This window comes from Gossypium hirsutum, chromosome A11, assembly GCF_007990345.1.
Source record: "Gossypium hirsutum isolate 1008001.06 chromosome A11, Gossypium_hirsutum_v2.1, whole genome shotgun sequence".
NCBI classification, from domain to species: domain Eukaryota; kingdom Viridiplantae; phylum Streptophyta; class Magnoliopsida; order Malvales; family Malvaceae; genus Gossypium; species Gossypium hirsutum.
Window position 1 is genome coordinate 95,937,210 of NC_053434.1, and position 7,488 is coordinate 95,944,697.

The 7,488-nt window shown below is 32.0% G+C and overlaps 1 long non-coding RNA gene across 1 annotated transcript; it reads right to left on the reverse strand.

Annotated features, from left to right (window-relative positions):
* Positions 1 to 427: 427 nt before the first annotated feature.
* Positions 428 to 824, reverse strand: LOC121209880 (uncharacterized). The gene is made up of 3 exons (XR_005905028.1): positions 814 to 824; positions 532 to 732; positions 428 to 463 (listed from the first exon to the last, which is right to left on the reverse strand). It is a non-coding gene; the product is annotated as an uncharacterized lncRNA (long non-coding RNA).
* Positions 825 to 7,488: the final 6,664 nt, after the last annotated feature.

Sequence of the window (7,488 nt, forward strand, 5' to 3'; positions counted from 1 at the left end):
CATATTCCGCCTTCTTCTCCTTTAGTTTCTCCTAAAAAATAAATTAAAGAATTAGAAACGAAATATATAATAAAAAGAAATGCAACATAACTTAACATTTTTTAAAACTACTAATGATGAATTGAATTAAACAATTATAATTAAAGATTATAAATATTTAGAATAAATCAAATATTATTAAATGAATATACCATAATTTCTCCAGCTTCGGATGTCATAGGAGATCCATCTTTCTTCCTATGCGTAATCTCAAAAAGCTGAAGGCGTCCAACTTTTTGTCCGGATTTGACTTCCTACAATATAGTAGTAAGAATATTATTTAATAATAGAAAGTTATTAATATTTGAAAGAATTAATAAATTCATAATACCTCGACCTCAGCTACAGAAGCAAAACTTCTCGACCCTGCCGTGTGCGTGAATTTTTGTTTTTGCCTGCTGCTTGTTCCAACTCGCTCACAGTCCTACATAATAAAATTATTATTACGTATATAGTAAACACTATATATAAGAGTTTGGAAATACGCAATACATCTCCTTTCTTTGAATTCCAAAATCTAACCGCATCTTCCCATTGATACCTCAGCATTCCTGGCGGAACATTTCTCAGTTTTTCCTCGAGGCTTATGTCTTTCTTAAAATATTGTTTCTTTAAAGTGCTTTTATTGTCTCTCCATCTTTTACCTAATGCCTTCTTGATATAATCATCGGAGACTTCTAAAGCAAATCTCTCCTAAAAAAACCATAAGTTTAGAATGTAAATATAAATGAAACTTAAGCCAAAGTATTATAAATTGCATTCACATTTTGTTACCTTAATATTAGCAAGAGCCTGGTTTTTGTTGCTATCAGGCATGTGATGCCATGATTCGTAGTTGATGGGCAACATATTTGCATTTCGTGCTAAAATGCCCAAATAGCCTACTAAAAGTCGAGCTTCAGATCCAACAGGCTGACCATGAGTATTTCTACTTACTTTAACACGCTCGACAGGATCTAAGTCGTATAAATCTCTAAGTAGTGTACGTCCTCGAACTCTGCGCGTCCCACCACTTTCAGCTGAAAAATGATATACTATTATTATATTAAAATTGACAAATAATTCAATAATAAAAGTCAACACATGTAAAATGAACATAATATTACTTTGAAATTCTTCAGGCTCATCAAGTGTCTCCGGCACATTCGAAGATCCAACAACTGTCTGCTGTTCACTATTTCTTTCTTTCGAATTTGGAGTATTCTGGACAATACTTAAATCTCGTACTCTTCTTCTACGCATTTTTCCTGCAAAACACATAAAATAATTAAAGTTTTAGTAACAAATTACAACAATAGTAGTACATATAAAATAGTTAAATTATATAACATGACAAAGATTAAAATTATAATATTACATATAATTTAAAAATTGTAAAATCTTACTACATCATTATTCGTAAATATCTTCATCCACATCATGTCGAACCCATTGATGTTGTGTATTAGTACTAGGGATATTTTCATCTAAGTTTTGTTCTGGAAAAGGTAATGTTTCTGATCTTTCAACGATGTCATCTCTACTTCCATTACCCATTTCAAACAAGTCTCTAGGGGTGTTCTGGAGTACAACATACCAACCCTCATCAGTTGGATCTTTCGAATAAAAAACTTGTTTCACTTGAGAGGAAAATACATAAGGCTCATCCATCAATTGTTGTCCAGTGTGAATCAAGCGAGAGAAATTCAACATTGTAAAACCAAATTGATCTTCTTTAATTCCTCGAGCAGTATTAACATCAGCCCAATCACACCGAAATAAGACAACTTTCCATCTGCCATAGTAATCCAACTCAATAATGTCGGTAATAAGTCCGTAATACTCCACATTACCCTCAACCGGATTACTGTCCCTAGCACTAGCATAACTCGTAATTGAAGAATTAACAACAACTCCACAATTTTGAGTTCTCCTCATTCTCTCACGATACTTTGTATGAAATCTGTATCCATTGATGAGGAAAGCACTATATCTTTTTATTATTCTGTTCGGACCTTGGGAAAGCCATTTAACTTCGTCATTGACGTCCTTTCCACTCCAAACCTATTGAATCGAAAGTAAATTGAATAATTAACTAAATTTCGGGATTATATGTAACTTATTAACTTTAGTTACATACCGTTTGACTTAACCATTCATGAAAAGATTCTGTGAATAACTTATTAATCTCTCGATGTTGCAATCTTCGAGAGCGTGCACGAGATCTCAAAATTTGTTTGTACTCACTATGTTAAAAACAAGTGTATTTGGTTAGAAGATAAACAAATCAAAACGACAAATATGTGAGGAAATTTTAGAACTTACTTGCGTAACAGTTCAATTGAATCGTGGTGAAAAAGTACATATCGATGTGCTTGTATCCACGATATATCATCTAATTCTGCAATTTCAACTTTGCCGATTGGTTCTCCATAACTTTGAAATAAATAAGTTTCGGCCAAGTCATGATCATTGAGCCCAGCATTTCTACTTGGTCTATTCAATCGTGTTTCAGCATCTTCTAAATATCTAGAATAGAAGGTCATGCACTCTTCTGCCAAGTAGCCTTCAGCAATTGATCCTTCTGGATAACGCTTATTGCGACAATATGACTTCAATTTGCTCAGGAACCTAAACACGATATACAATATTTATCAAAAGCTGTAACTAAATGTATAGAGGTGAATGAATGAATACTTGAGAAATAAATTAGCACCTTTCTATAGGATACATCCATCGATAAAAAACCGGTCCACCAAGGATTGCTTCGTGAGGGAGATGGATTACCAAGTGCACCATAATAGTGAAGAAGGAAGGTGGAAATATCTTCTCTAAATTGCATAAAGTCAAAGCCGCTCGATCTTATACTTTCTCAAGTTCTTCGACATTCAAAACTTTGCCACAGATAGCTTTCATTATATTGGATAATTCAATTATACAGGACGTTACATTTTTTGACATACAGCACCGTAAAGCAATTGGGAGTAAATCTTGCATCAAGATGTGGTAATCATGTGATTTTAATGAATATAATCTTCTATCTTTGAAACTCACACATCGAGATATATTTGACGCATACGCATCTGGGACCTTTATATCCTTCAACACCATGCAGAAAACTTCTTTCTCTTTCTTTGACATTGAAAAAATAGAAGGCGGCAACCGATATTTCCCATTCGGAAGTACTTGAGGATGAAGATCACGCCGGATTCTCATGTCAACTAAATCAAGTCGGCTCTGAAGATTGTCTTTAGATTTTCCATCGACATTTAAAATTGTCCCAATTATGTTCTCGCAGACATTCTTCTCAATATGCATGACATCAAGATTGTGGCGTAAAATGTTGTGCTCCCAATAAGGCAACTCAAAAAAATACTCATTTTCTTCCACAACTCCGCCTCATTAGGATCATCCTCTTCGTCAGATTCATCATCAGATTCATCCCTCGATCTTCTCCTTGTTTGCGTGATAGGTGGTTGATTCATCTTCCCGTAACTAAAGTTGATATCTTTTAACATAAACAAGATTTCAGATCCAACGGTCTGCTCAGGAGCTCCTCTGTACTCTTCAGTACCGTCAAATAGAGTCCTCTGAAATCTAAATTTATGATTTTCATCTAACCACCGACGATGGCCCATGTAAGAGAACTTCTTCCCATTATACAACCATTTCGAACAAGTTTGCGCAGCACAACAAGGACAGGCATAACGTCCTTTGGTACTCCAACCCGATAAATTAGCATAAGTCGGGAAATCATTAATTGTCTACAATAAAGCTGCACGTAAATTAAAGTTCTCCTTTCTCGATACATGATATGTCTCAACACCCGACCATAATTGTTTTAACTCTTCAATAAGTGGCTGCAAATAGATGTCAATATCATTTCCGGGACCTTTCTCTCCAGGGATAATCATTAATAAAATAAATGAAGATTGCTTCATGCAAATCCATGGAGGCAAATTGTAAGGAACAAGCACTACAGGCCAAGTACTGTACGAAGTACTCATGATTTTAAATGGATTAAAGCCATCAGCTGCTAGCCCAAGCCTCACATTCCGAGGATCGCTTGCAAAGCTTGGAAATTTACTGTCAAATGATTTCCAAGCTAAAGAATCCGCAGGATGTCTTAATAATCCATCATCGGTCCGTTGATCATTATGCCACGTCATAGATTCGGCTGTCTTTGAGGACATGAAAAGCCTTTGAAGTCTTGGTATCAGGGGAAAATATCGCAAAACCTTGACTGGCTTCTTTCTTAACTGTGCCCCACCTTTATCCGTATTCACATCTTCTGTATTACTATTCATCCAACGAGACTTACCGCAAACAGGACAAGATTGTTGGTTTTTCTGATCACCCCAGTACAACATGCAGTCATTTGGGCAACTATGAATTTTATCGTACCCAAGGCCCAAATCTTTTATTAGTCTCTTCATATCTTGACAAGACTGGGGAATTTTTGCAAATGGAAACATCTCTCTTAGAAACTCTAGCAGCATTGTAAAAGAGTTTCCGGTCCATCCTCCCAAACATTTTAAGTGAAATAGACGAATGCAGAAGGACAATTTCGAATATTTTGATCCGTCGTAAAGTTCTTCATTCATTTCATTAAGTAAATTGTAGAACTTAGCCGCTTCTTCATTTGGCTCCTCATTAGGTGCACTTGTTCCCGTTTCGCCAAAAACATTTCCACCAATATTACAATCATCGGATGCAATAAAGTCAGGTGGAAACGATTGCTCACCATGACTGTGCATATTAAATGCATCCCACAACATACCTTCCATGTCATCTTGTCTAACATACTGATGGTAATCAGTATCAGGATAAGTAGGATTAATCGTTGAAGAAGTTCCACTAGATGTACACTCTCCATGGAAAATCCATTTTTTATACCCCCGAATAAAGCCATCAACAATTATATGTTCGTAGACAACTTCACGAGTATGCCAGTAGATGTTGCCACACTTCTTACACAGGCAAAGAATCATATTCTCTTGGCTTGCATTTTGAAATGCAAAATTTAGAAAAGTTTGTACTCCATTTTGATAGGCATTGCTTACCCTTGACAATTTCATCCAACTCCTATCCATTTTGTAGTTCTTGAAATCTAAAGTTCACAACATATTACAGTTACTTAAATGTTCTCAATTGAGAACTTCTTCCCATTATACTAAATATCAGGTCTCTAATGGGTATAAACTAATTCAGGCAAGTTGCGAGATTTTCAACTATAGATTTATGTATTATGTAAGTTAAGTAAATTTCGTAAACTAGTTATGTATGATATGAAATATATTTAAGTATTATGTAAGTTATGTAAGTTATGATATGATATATATTTATGTAAATTATATATTTATCTAAGTTATATAAGTTATGTAAGTTATGTAAATTATGATATAAAATATATTTAAGTATTATGTAAGTTATGTAAGTTATATATTTATCTAAGTTATATAAGTTATGTACGTTTTGTAAGTTATATAAATTATGATATCAAATATATTTATGTATTATGTAAGTTTTTTATTTCACGATGTGGAAAATCACATGGATAATACATATCAAGTATCAAGTATCTACAGGTAAGTAGCAGGATTAAATAATATTTAATTAAATAATATTTATAAAAATTATTTTAATTAAGTGATATACATGTCGTTCGTTTTTATTTGACAAATCACATGTGCAGTTAAAATAGTCCACACTTAATTTAATTTATGTTTTACAAGTCATCTTTTCTTAAGTACATATTACTATAAAAAAAGAATCGTAATAAAAAAATCAAACATTATTAATATAAAAAAATAGTAATTTGAATATAATAATATAAAAAAAGAATCGTAAATATTAAAATCAAACATTATTAATATAAAAAAATAGTAATTTGAATATAATAATATAAAAAAGAATCGTAGTTTAATTTTTATAAGTAAATTGGAAATAAATATTCAATAGTAAATGAGCTCGATAGAACTATTTTCAAGTCTTTTTGAATTTTTTAAGATTCATCATACGTGGCGTTGTTACACCTAGGGAGGATCCATTATATCTTGCAGCTCGATATAAGGCAACCCGTCAGGTTTCCAGCCTATATACTTTGAATCTTTAAAATATTTAAATATTAAAATCAAACATTATTAATATAAAAAATAGTAATTTGAATATAATAATATAAAAAAGAATCGTAGTTTAATTTTTATAAGTAAATTGGAAATAAATATTCAATAGTAAATGAGCTCGATAGAACTATTTTCAAGTCTTTTTGAATTTTTTAAGATTCATCATACGTGGCGTTGTTACACCTAGGGAGGATCCATTATATCTTGCAGCTCGATATAAGGCAACCCGTCAAGTTTCCAGCCTATATACTTTGAATCTTTAAAATATTTAAATATTAAAATCAAGCATTATTAATATAAAAAAATAGTAATTTGAATATAATAATATAAAAAAGAATCGTAGTTTAATTTTTATAAGTAAATTGGAAATAAATATTCAATAGTAAATGAGCTCGATAGAACTATTTTCAAGTCTTTTTGAATTTTTTAAGATTCATCATACGTGGCGTTGTTACACCTAGGGAGGATCCATTATATCTTGCAGCTCGATATAAGGCAACCCGTCAGGTTTCCAGCCTATATACTTTGAATCTTTAAATATTTAAATATTAAAATCAAACATTATTAATATAAAAAATAGTAATTTAAATATAATAATATAAAAAAGAATCGTAGTTTAATTTTTATAAGTAAATTGGAAATAAATATTCAATAGTAAATGAGCTCGATAGAACTATTTTCAAGTCTTTTTGAATTTTTTAAGATTCATCATACGTGGCGTTGTTACACCTAGGGAGAATCCATTATATCTTGCAGCTCGATATAAGGCAACCCGTCAGGTTTCCAGCCTATATACTTTGAATCTTTAAAATATTTAAAATAAGGTTGGAGAGAAGGTTAGCCATTGTTGTAATTTTAATGGACAAGCAAGCTACACGGTAATAAAATTAATTCATACTTATTCATACTTAATCTGAATCAAATAATAAATAAGTTGAACCAAATATTTAAAATTAATTTGGTAACAAAATAGTTCTGCTCCAAACAGAACCAGCAATTAAATCTTTACAAAATCGCAACCCCAAAATATTAATTTTTCCAAAATCATCATGATAAAACTATTATTGATTAGAATTTGAAATAAAACGTACCTTAATAAAACGTACCTGGTCTACTCCACTCTCACCAGCAAACAGAAGCTGGAGTCAAAAAAGTAATATTTGTTAAGTGATTTAAAGTGAAAATACATAGAAATAAGGAAAAAAATTTAGCAACGAAACCTATACATACCTAGAACAAATGTCAATGGCTGTGGTGTATTTAGTTGCACCAAATATTAATTCAGGTGCCCGATAGTACCTAGAACAGATGTAAGATTATAAGAGTAGCACCAAATATATTTCAG